A 12,523-nucleotide genomic window follows, 5' to 3' on the forward strand; every position below is an offset into this window, starting at 1 on the left:
TTGAAAAGAAAGTCCAATCTGTATGATTTAGTTATTCAGATATAAAGCCTATTCCATTTTTCCCCAACTCTGAAACATTATAATTCCATCAAGAGGTTATTGACGGCTCTTTAGGGGGATCAGCAAATTGCCTTGGGGAATCATGATTTAAAACTATTAGGCCACTAATTCTCCTTCCTGAAAGAGAGCTCTTAGCTCTAGATGTCAAACAAATGAATGTAATATGATCTATGTCACATACATTCCTTCAAACTCTCCCTGGCGCCTCTTTCGGCTGCCTCTGTGGCTTTCTCACAGTTCCAAAGAATGTTAAAGATGGGTATCAATTTGCCCAACATCATTTTCCTCGAAACCTTTAGAGTTACATATTCTCTTTTTTCTTTCCAGGATGGGCTTGTTCTCAAATGACACAACTTTTTTTTTCCATTCAACTCTGGTTCACGAAATTCTGGGATACCAGATGTATAGAGGTATGGAGTCCCCTAGAATTTTTTTTTTCTTTTAACAGAGAATGGATGCTCATCTTCCTGGGACCCAGCTCACTAGGCACCTGGTCTATCAATCCTTTTCAGGCCCTGTCTCCTTAGGAATTATGAATGTATGTGTTGGGAATGGGTGGCCAAGAGTAGCACAAATTAATTAGCAACAAATGAGCTCTGACAGCCCAAACCACAAAATATATCAATTCCTTTCTCATGGCTGTCATGAAAATACCAATAGATTAATTGATCAATTATCTTTGTTTCATCATCTTAGAAAGAAAACATGACTATGAATCTAGGTTCAGTAAGTTCTAACAGAATTAACTATTCCCAACAATTAACATGGCTCCTCTCTCGGAGGCCATGAGGGGAACTGATTCAGGGTTTAAGAAGAGTGAGATTGCTGGCATGCTTCTACTCTCATATTAGAAACGCTAAGGGAACTGGAAATTTCCAAAGCCAGTGGTGACCCTTGGTCTCTTCTCACAGGATATGGACTGATACCCACCACTGCCACCTACTACAAATCATTCCCATTAACTCCCTACCCTGAGAGCCACCAGTCCAGGAAATCCTTAGAAATAAAGGCAATTAGAGTAGAATCCCTGTTGGAAAGTCTGTGTCCACTTGCCAGAGACCATGGCCCATCCAGACACACAGCTGCAAAAAACAAAGTATATACATAGCTATAAAGGAGGATATGGAAAGGATAATTAGTGATGTTTTCAGTCTAAGAAGGAAGAGTGGGTGTTAAGAGTTTAGTTCATTGGAATCAGCATTTCCTACTACAGTGTCAGTAGCTAAAAAGAAAAAAAAGAGATCATTATGAATGGGGTAGGGAGGGAGCCATGCTCAAACATGCAGCACTGTGAGAAAAGGGGTTACAGGGGTGGGGGTTCTCATGACACACATGCTGATGGTGGGGGGGAGATGGGATGTCCCATTTACAGTAGAGTCCTCAGTAGTGGACACACAAAACCATGGCTCTGTGAGGTCAATGGAAGCCATCCAGGGAAACAAGAATAAATAAATATTTTAGCTAGCCGCAGTAAATTAGCTCTTGCCATGCTAATCTACCCACAGCTCTGTAGGTTCAGGAGCCAGGTGACTGGGAATAATGGTGCGGTCCCTGTTTTAACCTTCCTTCTTCGTTCAGTGTTGTTTCTGGGCTCAGTACACACGCGTCTAGCTTAACTGAAAAGTAGATGGAACGTCTGACTCCTGTGAAGGTTGTCAGGCAATTGTGGGCAGACAGACAGGAACGTTAGATTTCTTCCATTGCTGGGTGTGTAACTGACTGATACTGTGCCTCTTAGCTTATTGAAACCTTGCAATCTCAGGTCCAATTTACTTTAAGATTCAGGTAGAAGAAGATGATAACTCAACTCTATTTCCCTCTCCTGTAAATCTCATTTACTCTGGCTCCTCTGTTTTCTAAAATTTTATTATTAAAGATCCTTTCCTCTGTTGGTAACTCAAGTTTTCTGCCTATACTTTGTGAACAGACAGGATAGGGTCCATCACAGATGGAAATGGGGAGTGGTGAGGGATGAATAATTTTGGAAATCCATGAGGTATTCAGTGAGTTATTATTTTAATTTTTTTTTACTACCGGACAACCAGTAATTGACAATCCTAGGGCAACTGCAGAAAACACCTCCCAACATCTCTTGGCTTGTTTCTATGACTTAGAGAAGTGTTTTCAGGAGCAAACAAGTTTTTGCCTTGCTAACTTTGTGCTTTGTTTCATTCTTAATTGTAGCAATGCACAGAAATCGCCAAATTGGTTCTTAAGAATAAAACAAAATTAATAAATGAAATGAGTTTTAAATTCAACACCTACTCCATGTTCATACTTTAGGAAATATAAAATCACCATATTTGTGGGGGGGCTGAGCTTTGAGTTTTGCAGATCTAAAACTCTCAAATTTCTCTTCTCTAAGATCAATATAAGATAACTTAAAAATATAGATCAGATTCATTGTTGTGGATTGTATCAGATGTTCTTTTTTGTGTGCTGATCTTGGAGCTTGACCTAGGACCTGGATGCCGTCTCAGCGTCTTTGCTTAAGGCTCGTTTCCTATCACGTAAGCCACAACTCTACTTCTGGATTTTTTTAAATTGATTTTTGGTGATTAATTGGAGGTAAAAGTCTCATGGATTTTCTTACTCTGCCTGCCTTCAAATGGTGATCTTTAGATCTCAGACTCCTGAGTAGCTGTGATTACAGGTGTGAACCACTAGCACCTGGCCAGATAATTCTTTTATTTGGGGGGGAGAGTCTCACTTTTGTTTCCTACAATGTCCAAACTAGACAGCTCCTTTTTGGATATGAGGGCAGTTTGTATGCAAATCTGGGAGTCTGGTAGTAAATGGGACTAAATTAAGGTGCAGTTGACATACCTATATAAAAAAAAAAGTAGACATCTTTGAGACAGGCAATGGAAAGCAAAGGAGAGGGAAAACAAACAGGCTAACACATGTGGGGTGTATGACCATGACATGGAACAGACCAGTAACAAAGAACATGCAAGACAAGCATTGATGGTTTTGTCTGTGTGGATGTCGCCCAATCAGTTCTCAGAGAAGTGAGGCCAAATGGGAGACCCCGGCATGCACGGGCACACTGGGTGGTTACTGGAGTTAGTTCTGTTCTTTTGTGATCAGTGCAGCCTATGTGTGTCTCAGGGTATGACACGAAGTAAAACTTTCCAGTTAGGAGCGAATGGAATGCGTATGATTCCCAGGGCAGGTTCTAGAATAGGTGTTTGATTTTAGCGAGAGAAGCCATCAGTAGAGAGAGGCCTCCTTCGTTCTTGGTGGTAAGCGAGAGATGCTTGAACAGGGTTGTGACAGGCACAATATTAACTAATTATTTTGTCACTGCTCTATGCTTAATTAGGCTATAATTTCATTTCCTTTGCTGCGAGGGTCAATCATGATTCTTGATTACGTGGAGATTTCCAGTCATGGTAATTGCCAAGTGACTTTCGCTTGATTTCTCCCCCCGCTGCCTGGGTGAGGCCCACTCTTGAAAAGTGACACCTCACAAGCAATCACAGTCACACTGTTCTAATCCAAGTTCTTATTTCTGAAAGTCTTCAATTTGCATGAACTTTATGACATGCTTTCACTGGTTCAACACAAATACAAATACCTTTGCCAGGGATTTCTTTCTTTCTGTAGCATTTCAGTTGTAAACATGTTCATGGAATAGTGACCCATTTTTAGGACCACCGTGGTTTTAGAGAGCTATTTGGATATAAAGATAAACAAATAAGGCTAATTTGCTTTTCATAACTCTCTAGTGAAAATTCAAGTTTGCAAACTGTGCAAAGTGGTAAATGTGGCTTCACGGTAGAGAGCAGTGTGAATAGGTTTCTTGGAAACTAAAGGCTGTCATGTTATCAAATTGTCATGTCAAAGTTGGAAGAAATGGTGAATTCTGGATGTGAACTGAGAATAAGAGGAAATCTCTCCAATGGCTTCACTTTGGATATTGGAAAGAGAGAGAAATGAGTGAGTCCTGGGTGCCAGGCTATGGTCCCAGGCTTACTTCACTAATCAGAACAAAGAATTTTACCTTCTGTTCACCAGCGTGGACGACATCATCAGCACCATGCAAGCCACATGACAAAGTCACATGATACGCACGCACATGATTGGTTGAAAGGAAAGTGGAGGAGGTCACATGGAAAATACAAAAAAATTAAAAACTGATGTAAACAATGAGCAGGGAGAAAAATCAACAACAAAATCACAGACTAAATAAAAGGAGAAATCAAATTAAATTAGCAGCATCTATAGGAAACACATTGGGAGGACAGTAAAATAATTCCCAGAAATAGAAGAATTATAAATCATTAAGAGCACTTGGTTAACCACACCAATAAGCATTAGATAGAGCTGTAACATTGCATATTAATTAATTATTAACATCAAGGCACATAAACCCTTGTTCTGAGATTGGGAGGTGTCTCTGTCAGGACTCCTGTCAAAGTCACAAGTCACTCCTGGAGAAAGTCAAGGGAAAAGAAAAGAGAGAGAGGAGAGAGAGGAGAGAGTGGGGGGGGGGTTGTTATTCACAAGGTCCAGAAATATCTCAGCATCTTTGGAAAGCAAGGACGGTGAAACAGGCCCATGGGTCACCAAGAAAAAGTCCCGAGATTTTGAACCCTGAAAGAACAAAGGATTATGTTAAATCAAGGGACGTCATCTCACGTTTCCACTAATGAAGCCGGGAGATGGAAGCCGAGCTGCAGGAGGCCGATGGATGCAGCCCAAAGGAGGTGGGCTGAGACGCTCCCCTCACTTCACCACATCCACAAGGCTCCTGGCTTTGGTGGGGTTCCCCAAAGCCAAGATACACACACAAAGGACCAGGTCAGTGCTAGCCGGGAGACAGCATCCTTTCGGGAGTTGACATAACGATCTGTTGGCGCTGAAAGGCAAAAATTGAGTCTCTGGCCCAACAAACCGACAATCTTGTCACCAAACACTTGGCAGTTTGAGGGGATAGCCTCGGATGTGTGGCTGGATTTGAACTTTACAGCGTGGAAAAAAGAATAGTGTTGCTGCTTGCATCTGTCTATGTTTCTTTTGGACCTTTCTTGTGTGCTATAGTCCCAATTAAACCCGAATGACCCTAACTGCTTAGCGAGTGTATTAGGTTTCTCCAGCTTAACTTTCACAGGCCAGCTGGGGGCTTTGGGGCTTTGACAAATAAAGCTTAGAGAAAAGGGCAAAGAAGGGAGGTAGAAAGTAGTCTTTCTGCCCAAAATACACTGCTGATTAAAAATAGAAATAGTACAGCCAAGTGACATATTCCCTTGTCACTATGAGCTAATAGAACCCAAGCTTCTCGTTCTCCTTTCAAGCATGCGCTGCTGAGATTATACACGATTGAGCACTTTTTCTTTGTGTTTTATTTAGGGATACCTTTATTCACTCTCACCATAAGTAGAGTAACACACCACATACCACACACACACACACACACACACACACACAGAAAGGTTGGAGATACTATTACATATTTTCAACCCTGACAGCACGTCTTGCCATCAGTTTTCTCACAGGGACGTTGTTCTTCACATGTCTGTGTTCATACTGTCTGGCTGCTGAAGAACATGTTCATATTAAATATGGGCCTCTGCTCTATCATGGGTAAGTCTCCTTTATCTCAATATCAGCCAGGCCCTATGATTTGGGGTCCACAGAGACACGGTTGAAAACCAGATAGGATGCAGTGCTTTTTCGCTTAGATGTCATCGCTAAACATTTCACCTAGGGGAAGAAAGTTCTGGTGTTTAAAATTTAAACACCCGTAGCTTCCCATTGTGGGAGACACATACTGTACCCCAGGCTGAAAAAGGACAAGAAGGATACCAGACAAGAAAGGGTGCTGTTAGCTGCATTCCTTTTCCAATTCAACAATAAAATAAAATAAAACAAACCCAGCCCATTTCCGAATTAAACCCGAGCAAGCACGCTGCTGTCACCCCCACTCTGCTTTGTTAAAGAATGAAACCTCAAAAGCATCTGGGATTAAAATTCATCACAACACACACACACACACACACACACACACACACACACACACACACACACACGAAAGCAAACCCTTAGCTGGGTTCTGCAGGAGAACAGGGAAGCATTTCACCCAACACTCAGAAGCAGAAATCTCTCTTCCTCCCTCGTTTAATTATGTATCAGAAGTGGGGCCCAGGGATCAGGAGCTGTACTTTGCATACCTGCTTGCTGCCTTCTCACTCTGACTGCTGCTCTGTGGGATACGTGTCGCTTGTGTTCTACACCTAGAGATGTTATAAAATCTGAAAGCCCCACCCAGCTTTAGCCCCTGGATACTACACATGTCTACATGTGTAGTCCTGTGGTCAATTCAGAATTAAAATCCTTAGCGCACATCTGGCTTCACTAGAGCACTGAAACACCAGCACATATGGATGAGGACCTATACTTAGTGCCGGGTGTCTATAATGGGAGAAAATTATATCATCTGATTCTTGAGCCCACTGTCAAGAACAGAATTCCAGTTCTGCATCTGGACTTTTATCTAAGAGCAAGGCTGGGATAGGGGTCTTCTGGTATATCACCTTTGTTTCTTTCTTTCCCTTTCCCCACCTCCCTTCCTTCTCTCCCTCCCTCCCTCCTTTCTTCCTTCCCACCCTTCCTTCTTTCTTTCCTTCCTGTCTGCCTTCCTCACCCCAATCTCCCTCCCTTCTTCCTTCTCTCCCTCTTTCCTTCCTATGTTACCAACTGAGCCACACTTCTACTTCTGGTTTACTGGAGATAAGAAACACTCAAATATATTTGCCCAGGCTGGCTTAACCCCTGGATCCTCGGATCTCAGCCTACCCAGTAGGCAGGATAACCAGTGGGAGCCATCAGTGCCCAGCTGGTGTGCCAGTTTTCTTGCACTAAGGAAACCTGAAGGGAGATAGGAGGAACTCTGGCTCATGTATGTTCTCTGAGTACTTTGAGACAAAGGCAGGTGTACTTTCAGAGGCAGCCACTGCCCCTTTCTCCACATTACCCCTAGCATACCTGGAGCAGTCCATTTCTTCTTATTTCTTCCTTTGTACTTAGATGTTTTGCAACTCGACGTAAGTGTGAGTGAGTATATAGTATGCTGTATACATGCATGTATGTGTGTTCCAGTGTGATCTCCCTGGTCCTCTCTATATTGTAACATGAGCCTCAATTTGGAGTATTTCTAGAAATACTCCCCCCTGCTCTGTTGGGGATGCCTGATTTGCTCTCTTGGTCACGCAGACAACATGCACAGGAAACCACACTAGGCCAGGAGCCTGCATGCATTCAAAACTGTTGCTTTTGATGAACAAGAAATCATGAGGTGGTGTTTCCACTCAGAAGTCTACAACAAACAGCCATCAGAGGTAGCTTCTCAGTGCTGTACTCACTAGACAGCTCTGCGGTTGTAAGGGCAGGAAGAGGCCAGGTTGCTATGGAAACATGAAGGGCAGAAAGGGCATAGAAAGGTGAAGGAGTGAAAGGGAATAAACTCACACATCTGTATGCATACACTGTACACATGTATGTAGCCATCCATATATTTCATATAGGCATCATTAGAAAGAAAGGACAGAGATGGTGAAGCTTTCTTCTTTCCTGACTTACCAATATTAATAGAAATCTTTTTAAAGAGTTATTCAGAACATGTGAAAGGGTATCAATGTATGTGAATTAATGCACCTTCTATCTGGCAAATATCATGTAACAATAAAAAAATTAAATAAAAAAAGAGTTATTCAGAGATGTTTTTTCCTGACAAATGACATTCATGCAGCAAGGGATAACATAACTTTCAGTGACTAGCATATACTATATGTATATGTGTATCAATCTTAATGTGTTAATTCTCTTAAGTATCTACAGGTAAGCAGAATCTATCCTTTATTTTAGGGATGAGAAATCTGCCACTCAAAGAGGCATGGCATAGCACTTGAAGTACAGCAGTGCTGGAATGTGGACCAAGTCAAACTGGTCCAGAGCCTGAGCTCATTTTTGCTAAAAAGGAGTGGTGCAATGGAGGGGTTTCTGAGTAAAAAACATGGCATTTGGACCTGGGGCTTGAGTGTCCTGAGGCAGAGGAGGAGACAGAGGCCTGGGCTGTACTAAGAACAGGGCCAGCTGGCAGGACCACACTTGCTGTGGGTGCCTCTCTGAGCCACTGTTGGCATTCCAACCCACGCTTGCTCAGCTGTTGTTTAACTTTGCTTTTCCTCCCCCACCAGAAAACTGGGTTCAAATGCCAAAGGGCAGCAGGCCTGGCACATTTTCTTTGTTGGATGATTCAAGGCAATAAAAAGATAAGAGAGCAAAGAAATGACTGGAAATGAGCCAGGCTCTGCCAGGTTGATGAAGCCAGAGCCTGGACTGATCCACACACCCAATGGGTCAGTGGTACTGATGCAGGGAGAACAGGACTCACCAATTTGAAAAAAAAAATGCTTGTCAAGGATGCTATTTTCTTTATGGGGCAGGTGCTGAGTAAGTCCTTCTTTGATTTGAGAGAAGAGAAAAAGCAAAGCTTGCTTGCAAAAGGTTAAATAATTCGTGGAGGCTGTGACTGCCAAAACATCTGTAAGCAGACACTTTATTTTCCTATAAATATTTACAAGAAATGTATGCATTTAATGGAGAAAGTGCAAGCTATGAGCCTCACTATCTAATGTCAATGTTGGGAATCCAACTGGGCCAATTAAAATAAAGGGTGAAAAACCTAACACCTTGAAGCATTTCGTATTACCCTGCAGAGTATACATATATATGAATATATACACATATATGTATATATATATTCAATAGTAGATTCCTTGAGCTTCTCCAAATATCAGATTCTAGCCCCTGAGAAACCCCGGGACTGGCTGGCTCTCGCAAGCCCAGGGAGCCTCCTGATAGGGCTAATGTTGTGCTGTTGATTCCTCTGTATCTGACAGGACCTATGCCTATTGGTCTTTTCATTCACTTCTCTAAAACCTGAGTGACTCTCCACCAACATAGCTGAATTATCACCTGGCAAAAGAGTTAACATTAGGCAGACAAACTGTGGCTGGTAGGAAGCAGCCTGCAGAGCGACAGATGAACAAAATGATACTCACTAGCTGGCGAAGACAACGGAACAAAGGTAGAAGAGCCAGCAGGAGTCACTGAAGAAAGAAAAAATGAAGATTTAAAAAAATGGGGTGGGCGATGTTAGAGGTCAGGGAAAAACAGGTCACAAAGGTACATGGATGCTAAGAGGAGAAATAAAAATAACACTCTTGGGATGACAGTATGAGATGCTGATGCAAGTTCGAATTAGGAAAAGAAACTTCATGCATGGAACAGGTGGTCCACAAACCGGCGTAGAGACCATCTCTCCTTTAAACTTGAAAGCAGGAGCCTGAGCGCCGCCAAGCCCACTGTTCAGGTAAGGGAATGGGCCAGGGACAGCTGCACAAGCCTTAAATGCTGGCTGAAAATGAACATCTAATTCAGCAGGACCAGCTGGTGCCATAGGATCAGAGGGATAGCAAGAAAGAGAATCTGGTCCTCAGCAAACAGGATTTAAAAAAGAAACCAGGCCAGTTTCCATGTCTTCTTCTCTGTATGTGTCTATTCTAGGCACCTGCTATGTCCAGGGCACACATATATAGCAAAACATACCTGCCTTGCTTTATTCTAATTTTAATAATTGAATGTTCTTTATAATTGGGTGATCATATATTATGCAGAAGATTTCCCTGTCTTATTTAACTCCAGAACGAGAGTCTTTGAAAGAACATGAAAATGAGGAAGGGCTAACCAAGTAACACTACGTGTCTTTCTACATGGAGGGTGGTTAGATATCGTGCATTTGGGAGACATGGACAGGCAATGGGTCTTTAAGTATTCACTGGCAATGTCCCTTTGGAAAAGCATCAACCTCTCACCAACGTCACTTTAATGTGCCTCGGTGATTCCATACCTCCCAAGGTGAAGGTATCAGCTTATATACCCTCAGGGGTACAATGTCACTGGAATCAGAGCAAGATAGGCTACTAAACTGTCATAACTGGACAGCCTGGTTCATTCAGGCAAAGGTCTCTTTCTCGCTCTCTCTCTCTCTCTTGAATTTGGCTTGGGCTGTTTGCACAATTCGTTCATACTATTCTGGAGAAAGGATGGAATTACCTGTGCTTGAATCGCATATAATACATGTATACATGCAGATGCCACGTGGTGGACCCCATAAGAAACAGAACATGTCAGGGGACTTTAAAAAAGTAGAGACTAATGCACTCTCTACATATGGAAAAAGTGCATCTATTTTGCTGTCCCGTTCAGAAGCAAATGAATATGTACTTTCCAGGCTATAAATTCTACAGGTGTGTGGTTCAGATAAGGGGACAAATAAAATTTGTCGTAAGGTGTAAGTTGCTCCAAAAGGAAAGTGCCCCTCTCAAGGCAAAAAGAGGCTGTGAGATTAACACTGGAGGGTCTTGATAACATGTAGGCATTTGGATTTTAAAAAATATATGAACTGGAACATTTCCCCAGGTTAGTGTTTATCTGTGTTTTAGAGGTACAGCTCACTCATCTCCCCTTCATGCACACACATGAAGACCACACAAAGGAACCTCCACACAGGTAAGCCATGTACTTGTAGAAGCAGGGGTCCTCTAGTAATTTGTGGCTTTGCTGGTTTCACCTGCTCTGATAAACCTATATTACAATGAGGAGAGGGGGAGTTTATGATTAAGTCATCAAGAGAGAATCCTCCCTTTATTAAGACTGAGTACCCCAATAACAATGTCCAAATTTGGTCTCTTTCTAAATACTGTTGTGCCCGTCCTGGGGATTGATCTCATTGCCTGGATGCTATCCTGGAAATGTTTTTTTTGTTTTCCCTCAAGGCTAGAACTCTACCACTTGAACCACAGCTGCATGTCCAGCATTTCTGGTGGGTAATTGGAGGTAAGAGTCCCATGGATTTTCCTGCCTGAGCTGGGTTTGGACGGTGATCCTCAGATCGCAACCTCCTGAGTAGCTAGGATTACAAGCATGAGCCACTGGCACCTGGCTCAAAGCGCGCGCGCGCGTGTGTGTGTGTGTGTGTGTGTGTGTGTGTGTGTGTGTGTGTGTGTGTGTGTGTGTGTGTGTGTGTGTGTGTGTGTGTTTAGGGTAGAACTAAATTAAAAGATTAAAGCAAATATTTTTTTTTCAAATCCTGACTTTAAAAGCACTCTCTGCTACATGAAGAAAACATTCCAACTTCATAAAAAACAAGGCCTGGTCAGGTAGTGATTGAAGATGCATTCCAGGCCCAGACACTGTGTAGATAGCCAGCAGCAGCCTGCAGCCCGCTCTTTCTCTCTTTCATATAGCTAAGCTAGCATCCATCTGTGGATCACATCTCAAAGAGAAAGAAGGTGAAACTCCATTGGGGAAGGCTCCAGAAGAAAGGAGCTGCTCTTCTTGGGCTCCCATGGGGAGCACAGTTGCCAGACCAGCACAGGCTAGGTACCAGTCTTAGAGCTCCATGTTCTCCTTCCACCCCTACCTCCTGCCACTCTGCTACCATCTTGAGTACCTTCAGACACCAACTCGGCTGAGGTAGGTTTTATATAGCTCCAAAAAAAATATCTCAGAACACCCACACATTGTTAACGTGGTTTTTGCTATTGCTGCAGTATTTCTGAATACATTTTCAAAAGGGAAGTTTTCCTGAATGCCTTTCCTCCTAGGTCTATCTGGGTGACACCCCTGGCTCCATTCCTCTTAGGAAGGAAGAGCCAGGCCTCGGTGAAAGAAAACTGTGTACAGACAGAGAGATGGGACAACAGTTCTACTTTGTACAGCAACAGGTCGGTTCTCTGTATGCCTTGCTTCCTGTGTTCTGAAACTAACAGCCTGCTTAATTAGGGCATGCTTTCTGTGGGAATTCTCCCCCTCTCCATCTTAGGCCAGCAGAGTTGCAAAGCTGGCAGATCAGTCTTTCCAAACACAGAAATACATGTTGCAAGTGATCTGCTGCTAATGAACAGAGCTGACTGGAGTTGAAGGTGTAAACCCCGAGCACTTTCGTCCGGACAAACTCCACGGTACATCCATCACCCTTGTACCTGCTTCAAGGGGCCTCCCCAGTCACTGTTGCTATTTCTCTCTAGCTATCCACTGATAGAAAAGCAGGGATGCAATTGAGTTTTAGACTTTTCTATCCTAAAAGCAAAATGTGGAAGTTCCTTTTGGGTTCTTTTCTCCTTGAAGATAGACCATGAGTCTACAGCCAGCTTTCTGGCTTCTTGGCTAAAGGTAAGAAGGTGCTATCATGTGTTGCTCAGGAACCACCGCAGGGTCTATCATGCTTGGCTCAGCAAACATTATTTTTGCCACAGGATAATCATCACACGTAAAAATTAATAAATAAAGACGATTTCAAAACACACGGAAGTTGCATGCTCTAAAACAAGAAATGTTAGCCTCTTGAGGAACCTAAAGACGTTAACAAGGGCACAACTAGACTACGGTCAGT

At 42.8% G+C, this 12,523-nt stretch overlaps 1 protein-coding gene across 1 annotated transcript in view; it reads right to left on the bottom strand.

Moving 5' to 3' along the window:
• Nucleotides 1-12,523, bottom strand: part of Ncam1 (neural cell adhesion molecule 1) — a 239,589-nt gene that overhangs the window by 26,713 nt on the left and 200,353 nt on the right. The gene's annotated exons all lie outside the window — the stretch shown is intronic.

The sequence above is a fragment of the Megascapheus bottae genome, chromosome 27 (genome assembly GCF_031878675.1).
Source record: "Megascapheus bottae isolate mThoBot1 chromosome 27, mThoBot2.hap1, whole genome shotgun sequence".
Taxonomy (NCBI): domain Eukaryota; kingdom Metazoa; phylum Chordata; class Mammalia; order Rodentia; family Geomyidae; genus Megascapheus; species Megascapheus bottae.